Below are 18,031 nucleotides of genomic sequence, written 5' to 3' on the forward strand. Positions count from 1 at the left end.
GGGTCGTCGCAACCACCGATGCCCAGGATCTCTCACGCTTGGGGCAATCCTTGTACAGATGAGCCGCCAGCCCACACAGGTTGCAGGATGTCTTCTTTGGGCAGTCCTTCGAGCTGTGTCCCGTCACTCGACAAATCCTGCAGGCATCCTCCTTGCAGTCCTTCATCTCGTGGCCTTTCTTGCCGCATCTCCTGCAGTTCCGCGGCATGTCCGGGTAATAGATGAGGCCGTAGGAGTTGCCCAGGGAGAATGTCGGGGGCAGGTGCCGAAGTCCGTCTGAGTACGCCAGGTCCCTGTGAAGTCTAACGGTCACCGACCACTTACCTGTCCAGAAGCCGAGTCCATTCAGGATGTGAGAGGGTTCCTTCACAACCAAACAGAAGCGTCTCAGGAAGGTACAGATGTCTTGGCCTGGGGTGTGCGGGTTGCGCATGGAGACCGTGATCCTCCTTTCGTCCCTCTGGATAGGGCAGCTACCTGTAAAGGCAGAGAAAGAATTATCCGGTCCTTTTGCGCTTACCATTTCCCAGAACCTCCTGCAGGTGTTCACAGTGGCGAAGGTGACGAAGAAGATCCCCGTCAAGAAGGTCTGGATGCTGAGGGTGTCCGACCTGGAGAAGCCTCGATCCAGCAGCATCTTCTGGCAGAACACGTCCGAGGACATGTCCGGCACCCTCCCATCCACTTCCTTCAGCTTCAGGGCCACCGTCTGCCGCATCCATGGCTCCAGGGCTGGAGCTTCGTGGCGGGGCTTCTGGGGTCCCTTCTGCTGGCCAGTCGTGGAGGCAGAGTCCTTGGGGTCAGAATCGGCTCCTGGCTGGGCCCTCCTGGCTGTCCCCTGCTCCAGGCTCTTCTTTTCGGCCTTCCTCGCAGCGCTTGCCATGGCTTTCCTCCTGCAGTTACTTCTTGGAGCTGGATCTGGAACTCTTCCCGGAATGGGTGGAGCTATGCAGATTCTTCTCCCGTCGTGTTCTGGACAAATTCCCCGAAAGGTCTTTGTCTCGATGATTTTCTTCCTCGAAGATTCCACAGGACAGCCCGATTCTTCTCCGAGTCTTCGTCTTCTTCTGGATTCTTTAGAGCTTCTTCCTCCCACCGATATCCGCCTTCCTTCTCCGATGTCAGCTGGGCTCCGAAGCTCTTCTCCTTCCGAGTTCGATCGCTCTCGTCAAGTGTAGATCGTAGCTCTTGTGTTCTTAAAAGAACAGATACTACACTTGATCTTAGCCAAAAGGCCGAGAAGCGATAACCAGAATTGGTTTCAAACTACGGAGCCACCCAAGGATCCTGAAAAGTCCATTTGTGGAGATGAGCTCCTGGACTCCCGTTAAGAAGACATGTTGTCAACCTCTAGATCCCTTACATGCCTGCACTTTTCGGCTTGCTGCTGCTGCAATCCACGCGTTTTAGATCTGCATAACTCCACCTCTTTAAACACAGCACCTTCACCCCCTGCTGTTCCCACCCGCCTCAACACCGTTGGAAGGGAGGAGAACCAATTAAGGCGGGGGGTGGGGTGGAACGAGCAGCTGTCTACCCTTAGCAGGAGGGCTCCTGATTACATACCTCTCCTGCTGCTGCTGCTGCTGGCTGTCCAGCAGCAGACTGAAGGTGGCTGCTGCTGTGCACAGGTATATAAAGGCTCAGAGCCTATTATGACACGCGCAGCCAGCGTTCCATTGCCACATTCCATCTACTGCAGGCAGGATACCTGGCTGGCTGAATGTCGCTGAGAAGCTCACAGAGACCGCCATAAGCAACAGTTTAACAGAATGCCACAGACTAATCAACCAAACTTTTTGGGTTGGGTTCTCTTTTATAGTCTGCAGGCATTAAATGAAAGAAGTCAGTGTTCCAGCAGAAGGAGACAACGTTTCAGAAAAGGCATTGTAGCAAACCAAAAAAGAAATTTTAAGCGCAGCAGAGTAACCAGCGCACATACCTGTTAGCTCAGGTGAGTTTAAAAGGCTGCTGTTGATAACAAGGGCATTTGCTAAATAGATGGTGTGTGTGCAACAATATACTGAAAGGTCAATTATATTGTGCAGCTTATCTCACCACCTGTAGTTATTTAGGTGAAAGCTCCAAAATGCTTGCCTAATATGTCTGTTTATCCAAAAGGAAGTAAAAAGGGAGAGCTAGAAAGATAGCATTGCATCACATTACATGGCAATGCAATGCACAGTTGCTGAAGTTGAACCAAAATGAGCTTGTAATCTGGCTTCTGCAACTTTGAACATGAAAAATCCAATGAGGAGAAGAAAAGCAAAGCCAAAGAGTCCATCCCAAAATCCGACAAACAAGCAAAATGAACAAAAAACATTGAATTCAATTCTTTCTGATTTTAGAAACTGCATTAAAGAAGGGGTGCACCGGTCCTGGAGATACTGCAATACCAGGTCAATGCGTGGAGTGGACAGAGCAAGCTCTTTTTCCATCTCCCTGTTCTAAAAATCCATTTAATATATGGTCCCCAGATAGGGGACGTATCAGATATTAAACTGATAAGAACAGATACTACACTTGATCTTAGCCAAAAGGCCGAGAAGCGATAACCAGAATTGGTTTCAAACTACGGAGCCACCCAAGGATCCTGAAAAGTCCATTTGTGGAGATGAGCTCCTGGACTCCCGTTAAGAAGACATGTTGTCAACCTCTAGATCCCTTACATGCCTGCACTTTTCGGCTTGCTGCTGCTGCAATCCACGCGTTTTAGATCTGCATAACTCCACCTCTTTAAACACAGCACCTTCACCCCCTGCTGTTCCCACCCGCCTCAACACCGTTGGAAGGGAGGAGAACCAATTAAGGCGGGGGGTGGGGTGGAACGAGCAGCTGTCTACCCTTAGCAGGAGGGCTCCTGATTACATACCTCTCCTGCTGCTGCTGCTGCTGGCTGTCCAGCAGCAGACTGAAGGTGGCTGCTGCTGTGCACAGGTATATAAAGGCTCAGAGCCTATTATGACACGCGCAGCCAGCGTTCCATTGCCACATTCCATCTACTGCAGGCAGGATACCTGGCTGGCTGAATGTCGCTGAGAAGCTCACAGAGACCGCCATAAGCAACAGTTTAACAGAATGCCACAGACTAATCAACCAAACTTTTTGGGTTGGGTTCTCTTTTATAGTCTGCAGGCATTAAATGAAAGAAGTCAGTGTTCCAGCAGAAGGAGACAACGTTTCAGAAAAGGCATTGTAGCAAACCAAAAAAGAAATTTTAAGCGCAGCAGAGTAACCAGCGCACATACCTGTTAGCTCAGGTGAGTTTAAAAGGCTGCTGTTGATAACAAGGGCATTTGCTAAATAGATGGTGTGTGTGCAACAATATACTGAAAGGTCAATTATATTGTGCAGCTTATCTCACCACCTGTAGTTATTTAGGTGAAAGCTCCAAAATGCTTGCCTAATATGTCTGTTTATCCAAAAGGAAGTAAAAAGGGAGAGCTAGAAAGATAGCATTGCATCACATTACATGGCAATGCAATGCACAGTTGCTGAAGTTGAACCAAAATGAGCTTGTAATCTGGCTTCTGTGTAGCGCTGGCGTCCCTGCCCTCTGCTAGGCAGGGACGCTGCTCCCCTCACCGCTCTGCTCCGTGCCCGGCGTCCTCTCCCCGCTCTGCTGTCAGCGCGTGCTCCTGCCCGGCGTCCTCTCCCCGCTCTGCTGTCAGCGCGTGCTCCTGCCCGGCGTCCTCTCCCCGCTCTGCTGTCAGCGCGCGCTCCGTCCCGGCGTCCTCCTCCTGCTCTGCTCTCGGCGCGCGCTCCTTCCCGGCCCCTGTGCTTAGGGCGCGCGCGCGCGCGCTCCCCTCCTCTTAAAGGGGCCGCGCGCGCCGCCCTAAAGAGTCCCCGGCCAATGGCCGGAGGACTTCATCATATAAAAGGCACCTCCTCCAAAATGGAGGTGCCCGAGCAATGTTGTTTGCACCTGTGTCTCACCTGTGCTTCAGCCCTCAGGTCCCGTTGCCAGTTACCTGCTAGTTACCTGCCAGTACCTGCCAGTTACCTGCCTGATTCCTGCCTGAATACTTGTTACCTGTCTGCCAGTCTGAGGTCCGACGGTCTGCCTTACTTCTCCGGTCAGTCTGTCTATGGACCAGCTTGCCCGCTCACCTGGGAGCGCTTCTCCGTTATCTGCCTGCTTGCCAGCCCGGAGGCTCCGTTGTCACGTGCTGTGACCACCAGCTATCTCAGAGACTCTTCCCCGCTCACCTGGGAGCGCATCTCCGTTACCTGCCTGCTTGCCAGCCCGGAGGTCCCGTTGTCACGTGCGGTGACCATCAGCTATTCCAGAGACTCTTGCCCGCTCACCTGGGAGCACATCTCCGTTACCTGCCTGCTTGCCAGCCCGGAGGTTCCGCCGTCACGTGCCGTGACCACCTGCTATTCCTGAGACTCTCGCTTGCTCACCTGGGAGCACCCATCTACCATCTGCCTGCTAGCCTACCCGGAGGCTCTGCCATCACAGGTCGTACCTACCCCTTACCCAGAGACTGCCCTGATCACTTGCCGTATCTCCCAGTCCGTTCACCCAGAGACTGCCCTGATCACTTGCCGTATCTCCCTGTCCGTTCATCCAGAGACTGCCACCCGCTCCCTTACAAGGGCCGCCCCCTTGTATAGTAGCTCAGAGGTTCCGCCTCCCGGACCCGTTACATTCTGCAACTTTGAACATGAAAAATCCAATGAGGAGAAGAAAAGCAAAGCCAAAGAGTCCATCCCAAAATCCGACAAACAAGCAAAATGAACAAAAAACATTGAATTCAATTCTTTCTGATTTTAGAAACTGCATTAAAGAAGGGGTGCACCGGTCCTGGAGATACTGCAATACCAGGTCAATGCGTGGAGTGGACAGAGCAAGCTCTTTTTCCATCTCCCTGTTCTAAAAATCCATTTAATATATGGTCCCCAGATAGGGGACGTATCAGATATTAAACTGATAAGAACAGATACTACACTTGATCTTAGCCAAAAGGCCGAGAAGCGATAACCAGAATTGGTTTCAAACTACGGAGCCACCCAAGGATCCTGAAAAGTCCATTTGTGGAGATGAGCTCCTGGACTCCCGTTAAGAAGACATGTTGTCAACCTCTAGATCCCTTACATGCCTGCACTTTTCGGCTTGCTGCTGCTGCAATCCACGCGTTTTAGATCTGCATAACTCCACCTCTTTAAACACAGCACCTTCACCCCCTGCTGTTCCCACCCGCCTCAACACCGTTGGAAGGGAGGAGAACCAATTAAGGCGGGGGGTGGGGTGGAACGAGCAGCTGTCTACCCTTAGCAGGAGGGCTCCTGATTACATACCTCTCCTGCTGCTGCTGCTGCTGGCTGTCCAGCAGCAGACTGAAGGTGGCTGCTGCTGTGCACAGGTATATAAAGGCTCAGAGCCTATTATGACACGCGCAGCCAGCGTTCCATTGCCACATTCCATCTACTGCAGGCAGGATACCTGGCTGGCTGAATGTCGCTGAGAAGCTCACAGAGACCGCCATAAGCAACAGTTTAACAGAATGCCACAGACTAATCAACCAAACTTTTTGGGTTGGGTTCTCTTTTATAGTCTGCAGGCATTAAATGAAAGAAGTCAGTGTTCCAGCAGAAGGAGACAACGTTTCAGAAAAGGCATTGTAGCAAACCAAAAAAGAAATTTTAAGCGCAGCAGAGTAACCAGCGCACATACCTGTTAGCTCAGGTGAGTTTAAAAGGCTGCTGTTGATAACAAGGGCATTTGCTAAATAGATGGTGTGTGTGCAACAATATACTGAAAGGTCAATTATATTGTGCAGCTTATCTCACCACCTGTAGTTATTTAGGTGAAAGCTCCAAAATGCTTGCCTAATATGTCTGTTTATCCAAAAGGAAGTAAAAAGGGAGAGCTAGAAAGATAGCATTGCATCACATTACATGGCAATGCAATGCACAGTTGCTGAAGTTGAACCAAAATGAGCTTGTAATCTGGCTTCTGCAACTTTGAACATGAAAAATCCAATGAGGAGAAGAAAAGCAAAGCCAAAGAGTCCATCCCAAAATCCGACAAACAAGCAAAATGAACAAAAAACATTGAATTCAATTCTTTCTGATTTTAGAAACTGCATTAAAGAAGGGGTGCACCGGTCCTGGAGATACTGCAATACCAGGTCAATGCGTGGAGTGGACAGAGCAAGCTCTTTTTCCATCTCCCTGTTCTAAAAATCCATTTAATATATGGTCCCCAGATAGGGGACGTATCAGATATTAAACTGATAAGAACAGATACTACACTTGATCTTAGCCAAAAGGCCGAGAAGCGATAACCAGAATTGGTTTCAAACTACGGAGCCACCCAAGGATCCTGAAAAGTCCATTTGTGGAGATGAGCTCCTGGACTCCCGTTAAGAAGACATGTTGTCAACCTCTAGATCCCTTACATGCCTGCACTTTTCGGCTTGCTGCTGCTGCAATCCACGCGTTTTAGATCTGCATAACTCCACTTCTTTAAACACAGCACCTTCACCCCCTGCTGTTCCCACCCGCCTCAACACCATTGGAAGGGAGGAGAACCAATTAAGGCGGGGGGTGGGGTGGAACGAGCAGCTGTCTACCCTTAGCAGGAGGGCTCCTGATTACATACCTCTCCTGCTGCTGCTGCTGCTGGCTGTCCAGCAGCAGACTGAAGGTGGCTGCTGCTGTGCACAGGTATATAAAGGCTCAGAGCCTATTATGACACGCGCAGCCAGCGTTCCATTGCCACATTCCATCTACTGCAGGCAGGATACCTGGCTGGCTGAATGTCGCTGAGAAGCTCACAGAGACCGCCATAAGCAACAGTTTAACAGAATGCCACAGACTAATCAACCAAACTTTTTGGGTTGGGTTCTCTTTTATAGTCTGCAGGCATTAAATGAAAGAAGTCAGTGTTCCAGCAGAAGGAGTCAACGTTTCAGAAAAGGCATTGTAGCAAACCAAAAAAGAAATTTTAAGCGCAGCAGAGTAACCAGCGCACATACCTGTTAGCTCAGGTGAGTTTAAAAGGCTGCTGTTGATAACAAGGGCATTTGCTAAATAGATGGTGTGTGTGCAACAATATACTGAAAGGTCAATTATATTGTGCAGCTTATCTCACCACCTGTAGTTATTTAGGTGAAAGCTCCAAAATGCTTGCCTAATATGTCTGTTTATCCAAAAGGAAGTAAAAAGGGAGAGCTAGAAAGATAGCATTGCATCACATTACATGGCAATGCAATGCACAGTTGCTGAAGTTGAACCAAAATGAGCTTGTAATCTGGCTTCTGCAACTTTGAACATGAAAAATCCAATGAGGAGAAGAAAAGCAAAGCCAAAGAGTCCATCCCAAAATCCGACAAACAAGCAAAATGAACAAAAAACATTGAATTCAATTCTTTCTGATTTTAGAAACTGCATTAAAGAAGGGGTGCACCGGTCCTGGAGATACTGCAATACCAGGTCAATGCGTGGAGTGGACAGAGCAAGCTCTTTTTCCATCTCCCTGTTCTAAAAATCCATTTAATATATGGTCCCCAGATAGGGGACGTATCAGATATTAAACTGATAAGAACAGATACTACACTTGATCTTAGCCAAAAGGCCGAGAAGCGATAACCAGAATTGGTTTCAAACTACGGAGCCACCCAAGGATCCTGAAAAGTCCATTTGTGGAGATGAGCTCCTGGACTCCCGTTAAGAAGACATGTTGTCAACCTCTAGATCCCTTACATGCCTGCACTTTTCGGCTTGCTGCTGCTGCAATCCACGCGTTTTAGATCTGCATAACTCCACCTCTTTAAACACAGCACCTTCACCCCCTGCTGTTCCCACCCGCCTCAACACCGTTGGAAGGGAGGAGAACCAATTAAGGCGGGGGGTGGGGTGGAACGAGCAGCTGTCTACCCTTAGCAGGAGGGCTCCTGATTACATACCTCTCCTGCTGCTGCTGCTGCTGGCTGTCCAGCAGCAGACTGAAGGTGGCTGCTGCTGTGCACAGGTATATAAAGGCTCAGAGCCTATTATGACACGCGCAGCCAGCGTTCCATTGCCACATTCCATCTACTGCAGGCAGGATACCTGGCTGGCTGAATGTCGCTGAGAAGCTCACAGAGACCGCCATAAGCAACAGTTTAACAGAATGCCACAGACTAATCAACCAAACTTTTTGGGTTGGGTTCTCTTTTATAGTCTGCAGGCATTAAATGAAAGAAGTCAGTGTTCCAGCAGAAGGAGACAACGTTTCAGAAAAGGCATTGTAGCAAACCAAAAAAGAAATTTTAAGCGCAGCAGAGTAACCAGCGCACATACCTGTTAGCTCAGGTGAGTTTAAAAGGCTGCTGTTGATAACAAGGGCATTTGCTAAATAGATGGTGTGTGTGCAACAATATACTGAAAGGTCAATTATATTGTGCAGCTTATCTCACCACCTGTAGTTATTTAGGTGAAAGCTCCAAAATGCTTGCCTAATATGTCTGTTTATCCAAAAGGAAGTAAAAAGGGAGAGCTAGAAAGATAGCATTGCATCACATTACATGGCAATGCAATGCACAGTTGCTGAAGTTGAACCAAAATGAGCTTGTAATCTGGCTTCTGCAACTTTGAACATGAAAAATCCAATGAGGAGAAGAAAAGCAAAGCCAAAGAGTCCATCCCAAAATCCGACAAACAAGCAAAATGAACAAAAAACATTGAATTCAATTCTTTCTGATTTTAGAAACTGCATTAAAGAAGGGGTGCACCGGTCCTGGAGATACTGCAATACCAGGTCAATGCGTGGAGTGGACAGAGCAAGCTCTTTTTCCATCTCCCTGTTCTAAAAATCCATTTAATATATGGTCCCCAGATAGGGGACGTATCAGATATTAAACTGATAAGAACAGATACTACACTTGATCTTAGCCAAAAGGCCGAGAAGCGATAACCAGAATTGGTTTCAAACTACGGAGCCACCCAAGGATCCTGAAAAGTCCATTTGTGGAGATGAGCTCCTGGACTCCCGTTAAGAAGACATGTTGTCAACCTCTAGATCCCTTACATGCCTGCACTTTTCGGCTTGCTGCTGCTGCAATCCACGCGTTTTAGATCTGCATAACTCCACCTCTTTAAACACAGCACCTTCACCCCCTGCTGTTCCCACCCGCCTCAACACCGTTGGAAGGGAGGAGAACCAATTAAGGCGGGGGGTGGGGTGGAACGAGCAGCTGTCTACCCTTAGCAGGAGGGCTCCTGATTACATACCTCTCCTGCTGCTGCTGCTGCTGCTGCTGGCTGTCCAGCAGCAGACTGAAGGTGGCTGCTGCTGTGCACAGGTATATAAAGGCTCAGAGCCTATTATGACACGCGCAGCCAGCGTTCCATTGCCACATTCCATCTACTGCAGGCAGGATACCTGGCTGGCTGAATGTCGCTGAGAAGCTCACAGAGACCGCCATAAGCAACAGTTTAACAGAATGCCACAGACTAATCAACCAAACTTTTTGGGTTGGGTTCTCTTTTATAGTCTGCAGGCATTAAATGAAAGAAGTCAGTGTTCCAGCAGAAGGAGACAACGTTTCAGAAAAGGCATTGTAGCAAACCAAAAAAGAAATTTTAAGCGCAGCAGAGTAACCAGCGCACATACCTGTTAGCTCAGGTGAGTTTAAAAGGCTGCTGTTGATAACAAGGGCATTTGCTAAATAGATGGTGTGTGTGCAACAATATACTGAAAGGTCAATTATATTGTGCAGCTTATCTCACCACCTGTAGTTATTTAGGTGAAAGCTCCAAAATGCTTGCCTAATATGTCTGTTTATCCAAAAGGAAGTAAAAAGGGAGAGCTAGAAAGATAGCATTGCATCACATTACATGGCAATGCAATGCACAGTTGCTGAAGTTGAACCAAAATGAGCTTGTAATCTGGCTTCTGCAACTTTGAACATGAAAAATCCAATGAGGAGAAGAAAAGCAAAGCCAAAGAGTCCATCCCAAAATCCGACAAACAAGCAAAATGAACAAAAAACATTGAATTCAATTCTTTCTGATTTTAGAAACTGCATTAAAGAAGGGGTGCACCGGTCCTGGAGATACTGCAATACCAGGTCAATGCGTGGAGTGGACAGAGCAAGCTATTTTTCCATCTCCCTGTTCTAAAAATCCATTTAATATATGGTCCCCAGATAGGGGACGTATCAGATATTAAACTGATAAGAACAGATACTACACTTGATCTTAGCCAAAAGGCCGAGAAGCGATAACCAGAATTGGTTTCAAACTACGGAGCCACCCAAGGATCCTGAAAAGTCCATTTGTGGAGATGAGCTCCTGGACTCCCGTTAAGAAGACATGTTGTCAACCTCTAGATCCCTTACATGCCTGCACTTTTCGGCTTGCTGCTGCTGCAATCCACGCGTTTTAGATCTGCATAACTCCACCTCTTTAAACACAGCACCTTCACCCCCTGCTGTTCCCACCCGCCTCAACACCGTTGGAAGGGAGGAGAACCAATTAAGGCGGGGGGTGGGGTGGAACGAGCAGCAGCAGACTGAAGGTGGCTGCTGCTGTGCACAGGTATATAAAGGCTCAGAGCCTATTATGACACGCGCAGCCAGCGTTCCATTGCCACATTCCATCTACTGCAGGCAGGATACCTGGCTGGCTGAATGTCGCTGAGAAGCTCACAGAGACCGCCATAAGCAACAGTTTAACAGAATGCCACAGACTAATCAACCAAACTTTTTGGGTTGGGTTCTCTTTTATAGTCTGCAGGCATTAAATGAAAGAAGTCAGTGTTCCAGCAGAAGGAGACAACGTTTCAGAAAAGGCATTGTAGCAAACCAAAAAAGAAATTTTAAGCGCAGCAGAGTAACCAGCGCACATACCTGTTAGCTCAGGTGAGTTTAAAAGGCTGCTGTTGATAACAAGGGCATTTGCTAAATAGATGGTGTGTGTGCAACAATATACTGAAAGGTCAATTATATTGTGCAGCTTATCTCACCACCTGTAGTTATTTAGGTGAAAGCTCCAAAATGCTTTCCTAATATGTCTGTTTATCCAAAAGGAAGTAAAAAGGGAGAGCTAGAAAGATAGCATTGCATCACATTACATGGCAATGCAATGCACAGTTGCTGAAGTTGAACCAAAATGAGCTTGTAATCTGGCTTCTGCAACTTTGAACATGAAAAATCCAATGAGGAGAAGAAAAGCAAAGCCAAAGAGTCCATCCCAAAATCCGACAAACAAGCAAAATGAACAAAAAACATTGAATTCAATTCTTTCTGATTTTAGAAACTGCATTAAAGAAGGGGTGCACCGGTCCTGGAGATACTGCAATACCAGGTCAATGCGTGGAGTGGACAGAGCAAGCTCTTTTTCCATCTCCCTGTTCTAAAAATCCATTTAATATATGGTCCCCAGATAGGGGACGTATCAGATATTAAACTGATAAGAACAGATTTTTTGATTGAAGCTGCATCCAAGGCACTGAAAAATGTGACCGAAGTCACACCAAAACAGCGCACGAGGTGAGGATTCATGTGGACCCTTCCCGGAGGAGAGGGTTCCCAATAAACCATCCCCATCCCTCCGAGCCAGAAGGCCACAGCGAGGGTCAGGGATCTCCGATGCTCTCCCTAGCCGAAGCCGGAGAAGAGCCGTTTTCGTGCTCCCAGCTTCCATCTAGGCTGCCACCCTAGTGGAGCTGGAGCCTGTGTTGGTTTCTCAGCCCAAAGCTGACCGGACCTCCGACCGGGTTTATAAAAATTCCCCTTCCTAGCCCGGAGGCCAGGAATAGGGGGGGTTGCTCAGAAAGTATGATTGGCAAAGGTGCGGCGTGCTACGAAGCCAAGTCTTTCTGGGGTTCCCAGTCCCAGTAAGCTTGGACTCCCACCAGGGCGCCTACTCCTGGGGCACATTGCTCCAAAGCCCTCACACTTACCCAGCCTAGTGACTTCGATCCTGGAGGGCCATGTTTTCCATCAGATAACTCTATGAGCCACCTGGCGTACTAACAAGTGCACCAAACCAGTGTGTAATATGCATCAATTTACTAGGGCAGCCCAAGGACAAAACTGCCTTTTCAAAAGATACTACACTTGATCTTAGCCAAAAGGCCGAGAAGCGATAACCAGAATTGGTTTCAAACTACGGAGCCACCCAAGGATCCTGAAAAGTCCATTTGTGGAGATGAGCTCCTGGACTCCCGTTAAGAAGACATGTTGTCAACCTCTAGATCCCTTACATGCCTGCACTTTTCGGCTTGCTGCTGCTGCAATCCACGCGTTTTAGATCTGCATAACTCCACCTCTTTAAACACAGCACCTTCACCCCCTGCTGTTCCCACCCGCCTCAACACCGTTGGAAGGGAGGAGAACCAATTAAGGCGGGGGGTGGGGTGGAACGAGCAGCTGTCTACCCTTAGCAGGAGGGCTCCTGATTACATACCTCTCCTGCTGCTGCTGCTGCTGGCTGTCCAGCAGCAGACTGAAGGTGGCTGCTGCTGTGCACAGGTATATAAAGGCTCAGAGCCTATTATGACACGCGCAGCCAGCGTTCCATTGCCACATTCCATCTACTGCAGGCAGGATACCTGGCTGGCTGAATGTCGCTGAGAAGCTCACAGAGACCGCCATAAGCAACAGTTTAACAGAATGCCACAGACTAATCAACCAAACTTTTTGGGTTGGGTTCTCTTTTATAGTCTGCAGGCATTAAATGAAAGAAGTCAGTGTTCCAGCAGAAGGAGACAACGTTTCAGAAAAGGCATTGTAGCAAACCAAAAAAGAAATTTTAAGCGCAGCAGAGTAACCAGCGCACATACCTGTTAGCTCAGGTGAGTTTAAAAGGCTGCTGTTGATAACAAGGGCATTTGCTAAATAGATGGTGTGTGTGCAACAATATACTGAAAGGTCAATTATATTGTGCAGCTTATCTCACCACCTGTAGTTATTTAGGTGAAAGCTCCAAAATGCTTGCCTAATATGTCTGTTTATCCAAAAGGAAGTAAAAAGGGAGAGCTAGAAAGATAGCATTGCATCACATTACATGGCAATGCAATGCACAGTTGCTGAAGTTGAACCAAAATGAGCTTGTAATCTGGCTTCTGCAACTTTGAACATGAAAAATCCAATGAGGAGAAGAAAAGCAAAGCCAAAGAGTCCATCCCAAAATCCGACAAACAAGCAAAATGAACAAAAAACATTGAATTCAATTCTTTCTGATTTTAGAAACTGCATTAAAGAAGGGGTGCACCGGTCCTGGAGATACTGCAATACCAGGTCAATGCGTGGAGTGGACAGAGCAAGCTCTTTATCCATCTCCCTGTTCTAAAAATCCATTTAATATATGGTCCCCAGATAGGGGACGTATCAGATATTAAACTGATGAGAACAGATACTACACTTGATCTTAGCCAAAAGGCCGAGAAGCGATAACCAGAATTGGTTTCAAACTACGGAGCCACCCAAGGATCCTGAAAAGTCCATTTGTGGAGATGAGCTCCTGGACTCCCGTTAAGAAGACATGTTGTCAACCTCTAGATCCCTTACATGCCTGCACTTTTCGGCTTGCTGCTGCTGCAATCCACGCGTTTTAGATCTGCATAACTCCACCTCTTTAAACACAGCACCTTCACCCCCTGCTGTTCCCACCCGCCTCAACACCGTTGGAAGGGAGGAGAACCAATTAAGGCGGGGGGTGGGGTGGAACGAGCAGCTGTCTACCCTTAGCAGGAGGGCTCCTGATTACATACCTCTCCTGCTGCTGCTGCTGGCTGTCCAGCAGCAGACTGAAGGTGGCTGCTGCTGTGCACAGGTATATAAAGGCTCAGAGCCTATTATGACACGCGCAGCCAGCGTTCCATTGCCACATTCCATCTACTGCAGGCAGGATACCTAGCTGGCTGAATGTCGCTGAGAAGCTCACAGAGACCGCCATAAGCAACAGTTTAACAGAATGCCACAGACTAATCAACCAAACTTTTTGGGTTGGGTTCTCTTTTATAGTCTGCAGGCATTAAATGAAAGAAGTCAGTGTTCCAGCAGAAGGAGACAACGTTTCAGAAAAGGCATTGTAGCAAACCAAAAAAGAAATTTTAAGCGCAGCAGAGTAACCAGCGCACATACCTGTTAGCTCAGGTGAGTTTAAAAGGCTGCTGTTGATAACAAGGGCATTTGCTAAATAGATGGTGTGTGTGCAACAATATACTGAAAGGTCAATTATATTGTGCAGCTTATCTCACCACCTGTAGTTATTTAGGTGAAAGCTCCAAAATGCTTGCCTAATATGTCTGTTTATCCAAAAGGAAGTAAAAAGGGAGAGCTAGAAAGATAGCATTGCATCACATTACATGGCAATGCAATGCACAGTTGCTGAAGTTGAACCAAAATGAGCTTGTAATCTGGCTTCTGCAACTTTGAACATGAAAAATCCAATGAGGAGAAGAAAAGCAAAGCCAAAGTGTCCATCCCAAAATCCGACAAACAAGCAAAATGAACAAAAAACATTGAATTCAATTCTTTCTGATTTTAGAAACTGCATTAAAGAAGGGGTGCACCGGTCCTGGAGATACTGCAATACCAGGTCAATGCGTGGAGTGGACAGAGCAAGCTCTTTTTCCATCTCCCTGTTCTAAAAATCCATTTAATATATGGTCCCCAGATAGGGGACGTATCAGATATTAAACTGATAAGAACAGATACTACACTTGATCTTAGCCAAAAGGCCGAGAAGCGATAACCAGAATTGGTTACAAACTACGGAGCCACCCAAGGATCCTGAAAAGTCCATTTGTGGAGATGAGCTCCTGGACTCCCGTTAAGAAGACATGTTGTCAACCTCTAGATCCCTTACATGATTGCACTTTTCGGCTTGCTGCTGCTGCAATCCACGCGTTTTAGATCTGCATAACTCCACCTCTTTAAACACAGCACCTTCACCCCTTGCTGTTCCCACCCGCCTCAACACCGGTGGAAGGGAGGAGAACCAATTAAGGCGGGGGGTGGGGTGGAACGAGCAGCTGTCTACCCTTAGCAGGAGGGCTCCTGATTACATACCTCTCCTGCTGCTGCTGCTGCTGGCTGTCCAGCAGCAGACTGAAGGTGGCTGCTGCTGTGCACAGGTATATAAAGGCTCAGAGCCTATTATGACACGCGCAGCCAGCGTTCCATTGCCACATTCCATCTACTGCAGGCAGGATACCTGGCTGGCTGAATGTCGCTGAGAAGCTCACAGAGACCGCCATAAGCAACAGTTTAACAGAATGCCACAGACTAATCAACCAAACTTTTTGGGTTGGGTTCTCTTTTATAGTCTGCAGGCATTAAATGAAAGAAGTCAGTGTTCCAGCAGAAGGAGACAACGTTTCAGAAAAGGCATTGTAGCAAACCAAAAAAGAAATTTTAAGCGCAGCAGAGTAACCAGCGCACATACCTGTTAGCTCAGGTGAGTTTAAAAGGCTGCTGTTGATAACAAGGGCATTTGCTAAATAGATGGTGTGTGTGCAACAATATACTGAAAGGTCAATTATATTGTGCAGCTTATCTCACCACCTGTAGTTATTTAGGTGAAAGCTCCAAAATGCTTGCCTAATATGTCTGTTTATCCAAAAGGAAGTAAAAAGGGAGAGCTAGAAAGATAGCATTGCATCACATTACATGGCAATGCAATGCACAGTTGCTGAAGTTGAACCAAAATGAGCTTGTAATCTGGCTTCTGCAACTTTGAACATGAAAAATCCAATGAGGAGAAGAAAAGCAAAGCCAAAGAGTCCATCCCAAAATCCGACAAACAAGCAAAATGAACAAAAAACATTGAATTCAATTCTTTCTGATTTTAGAAACTGCATTAAAGAAGGGGTGCACCGGTCCTGGAGATACTGCAATACCAGGTCAATGCGTGGAGTGGACAGAGCAAGCTCTTTTTCCATCTCCCTGTTCTAAAAATCCATTTAATATATGGTCCCCAGATAGGGGACGTATCAGATATTAAACTGATAAGAACAGATACTACACTTGATCTTAGCCAAAAGGCCGAGAAGCGATAACCAGAATTGGTTTCAAACTACGGAGCCACCCAAGGATCCTGAAAAGTCCATTTGTGGAGATGAGCTCCTGGACTCCCGTTAAGAAGACATGTTGTCAACCTCTAGATCCCTTACATGCCTGCACTTTTCGGCTTGCTGCTGCTGCAATCCACGCGTTTTAGATCTGCATAACTCCACCTCTTTAAACACAGCACCTTCACCCCCTGCTGTTCCCACCCGCCTCAACACCGTTGGAAGGGAGGAGAACCAATTAAGGCGGGGGGTGGGGTGGAACGAGCAGCTGTCTACCCTTAGCAGGAGGGCTCCTGATTACATACCTCTCCTGCTGCTGCTGCTGCTGGCTGTCCAGCAGCAGACTGAAGGTGGCTGCTGCTGTGCACAGGTATATAAAGGCTCAGAGCCTATTATGACACGCGCAGCCAGCGTTCCATTGCCACATTCCATCTACTGCAGGCAGGATACCTGGCTGGCTGAATGTCGCTGAGAAGCTCACAGAGACCGCCATAAGCAACAGTTTAACAGAATGCCACAGACTAATCAACCAAACTTTTTGGGTTGGGTTCTCTTTTATAGTCTGCAGGCATTAAATGAAAGAAGTCAGTGTTCCAGCAGAAGGAGACAACGTTTCAGAAAAGGCATTGTAGCAAACCAAAAAAGAAATTTTAAGCGCAGCAGAGTAACCAGCGCACATACCTGTTAGCTCAGGTGAGTTTAAAAGGCTGCTGTTGATAACAAGGGCATTTGCTAAATAGATGGTGTGTGTGCAACAATATACTGAAAGGTCAATTATATTGTGCAGCTTATCTCACCACCTGTAGTTATTTAGGTGAAAGCTCCAAAATGCTTGCCTAATATGTCTGTTTATCCAAAAGGAAGTAAAAAGGGAGAGCTAGAAAGATAGCATTGCATCACATTACATGGCAATGCAATGCACAGTTGCTGAAGTTGAACCAAAATGAGCTTGTAATCTGGCTTCTGCAACTTTGAACATGAAAAATCCAATGAGGAGAAGAAAAGCAAAGCCAAAGAGTCCATCCCAAAATCCGACAAACAAGCAAAATGAACAAAAAACATTGAATTCAATTCTTTCTGATTTTAGAAACTGCATTAAAGAAGGGGTGCACCGGTCCTGGAGATACTGCAATACCAGGTCAATGCGTGGAGTGGACAGAGCAAGCTCTTTTTCCATCTCCCTGTTCTAAAAATCCATTTAATATATGGTCCCCAGATAGGGGACGTATCAGATATTAAACTGATAAGAACAGATACTACACTTGATCTTAGCCAAAAGGCCGAGAAGCGATAACCAGAATTGGTTTCAAACTACGGAGCCACCCAAGGATCCTGAAAAGTCCATTTGTGGAGATGAGCTCCTGGACTCCCGTTAAGAAGACATGTTGTCAACCTCTAGATCCCTTACATGCCTGCACTTTTCGGCTTGCTGCTGCTGCAATCCACGCGTTTTAGATCTGCATAACTCCACCTCTTTAAACACAGCACCTTCACCCCCTGCTGTTCCCATCCGCCTCAACACCGTTGGAAGGGAGGAGAACCAATTAAGGCGGGGGGTGGGGTGGAACGAGCAGCTGTCTACCCTTAGCAGGAGGGCTCCTGATTACATACCTCTCCTGCTGCTGCTGCTGCTGGCTGTCCAGCAGCAGACTGAAGGTGGCTGCTGCTGTGCACAGGTATATAAAGGCTCAGAGCCTATTATGACACGCGCAGCCAGCGTTCCATTGCCACATTCCATCTACTGCAGGCAGGATACCTGGCTGGCTGAATGTCGCTGAGAAGCTCACAGAGACCGCCATAAGCAACAGTTTAACAGAATGCCACAGACTAATCAACCAAACTTTTTGGGTTGGGTTCTCTTTTATAGTCTGCAGGCATTAAATGAAAGAAGTCAGTGTTCCAGCAGAAGGAGACAACATTTCAGAAAAGGCATTGTAGCAAACCAAAAAAGAAATTTTAAGCGCAGCAGAGTAACCAGCGCACATACCTGTTAGCTCAGGTGAGTTTAAAAGGCTGCTG

At 47.3% G+C, this 18,031-nt stretch overlaps 11 non-coding genes and 2 pseudogenes across 11 annotated transcripts; all 13 read right to left on the bottom strand.

Annotated features, from left to right (window-relative positions):
- Positions 1 to 1,169: 1,169 nt before the first annotated feature.
- LOC141179985 (U2 spliceosomal RNA) lies at positions 1,170 to 1,247 on the bottom strand (annotated as a pseudogene).
- Positions 1,248 to 2,362: 1,115 nt separating this feature from the next.
- Positions 2,363 to 2,553, bottom strand: LOC141178854 (U2 spliceosomal RNA). The gene has a single exon (XR_012254923.1). It is a non-coding gene; the product is annotated as a U2 spliceosomal RNA (small nuclear RNA).
- A 2,241-nt stretch (positions 2,554 to 4,794) lies between these two features.
- On the bottom strand, positions 4,795 to 4,985 carry LOC141178855 (U2 spliceosomal RNA). The gene has a single exon (XR_012254924.1). It is a non-coding gene; the product is annotated as a U2 spliceosomal RNA (small nuclear RNA).
- A 1,115-nt stretch (positions 4,986 to 6,100) lies between these two features.
- LOC141178857 (U2 spliceosomal RNA) lies at positions 6,101 to 6,291 on the bottom strand. The gene has a single exon (XR_012254926.1). It is a non-coding gene; the product is annotated as a U2 spliceosomal RNA (small nuclear RNA).
- Positions 6,292 to 7,406: 1,115 nt separating this feature from the next.
- On the bottom strand, positions 7,407 to 7,597 carry LOC141178858 (U2 spliceosomal RNA). Its single transcript, XR_012254927.1, has one exon. It is a non-coding gene; the product is annotated as a U2 spliceosomal RNA (small nuclear RNA).
- A 1,115-nt stretch (positions 7,598 to 8,712) lies between these two features.
- Positions 8,713 to 8,903, bottom strand: LOC141178859 (U2 spliceosomal RNA). The gene has a single exon (XR_012254928.1). It is a non-coding gene; the product is annotated as a U2 spliceosomal RNA (small nuclear RNA).
- A 1,121-nt stretch (positions 8,904 to 10,024) lies between these two features.
- LOC141179548 (U2 spliceosomal RNA) lies at positions 10,025 to 10,215 on the bottom strand. Its single transcript, XR_012255552.1, has one exon. It is a non-coding gene; the product is annotated as a U2 spliceosomal RNA (small nuclear RNA).
- Positions 10,216 to 11,261: 1,046 nt separating this feature from the next.
- LOC141179688 (U2 spliceosomal RNA) lies at positions 11,262 to 11,443 on the bottom strand. Its single transcript, XR_012255678.1, has one exon. It is a non-coding gene; the product is annotated as a U2 spliceosomal RNA (small nuclear RNA).
- A 524-nt stretch (positions 11,444 to 11,967) lies between these two features.
- Positions 11,968 to 12,083, bottom strand: LOC141180022 (U2 spliceosomal RNA; annotated as a pseudogene).
- Positions 12,084 to 13,198: 1,115 nt separating this feature from the next.
- Positions 13,199 to 13,389, bottom strand: LOC141179603 (U2 spliceosomal RNA). Its single transcript, XR_012255602.1, has one exon. It is a non-coding gene; the product is annotated as a U2 spliceosomal RNA (small nuclear RNA).
- A 1,112-nt stretch (positions 13,390 to 14,501) lies between these two features.
- LOC141178860 (U2 spliceosomal RNA) lies at positions 14,502 to 14,692 on the bottom strand. Its single transcript, XR_012254929.1, has one exon. It is a non-coding gene; the product is annotated as a U2 spliceosomal RNA (small nuclear RNA).
- A 1,115-nt stretch (positions 14,693 to 15,807) lies between these two features.
- Positions 15,808 to 15,998, bottom strand: LOC141178862 (U2 spliceosomal RNA). Its single transcript, XR_012254930.1, has one exon. It is a non-coding gene; the product is annotated as a U2 spliceosomal RNA (small nuclear RNA).
- A 1,115-nt stretch (positions 15,999 to 17,113) lies between these two features.
- Positions 17,114 to 17,304, bottom strand: LOC141178864 (U2 spliceosomal RNA). Its single transcript, XR_012254932.1, has one exon. It is a non-coding gene; the product is annotated as a U2 spliceosomal RNA (small nuclear RNA).
- Between the last annotated feature and the right edge of the window lie 727 nt (positions 17,305 to 18,031).

The sequence above is a fragment of the Phyllobates terribilis genome, unplaced genomic scaffold, assembly GCF_046119375.1.
Source record: "Phyllobates terribilis strain yellow unplaced genomic scaffold, ASM4611937v1 Scaffold_30__1_contigs__length_15301838, whole genome shotgun sequence".
NCBI classification, from domain to species: Eukaryota; Metazoa; Chordata; class Amphibia; order Anura; family Dendrobatidae; genus Phyllobates; species Phyllobates terribilis.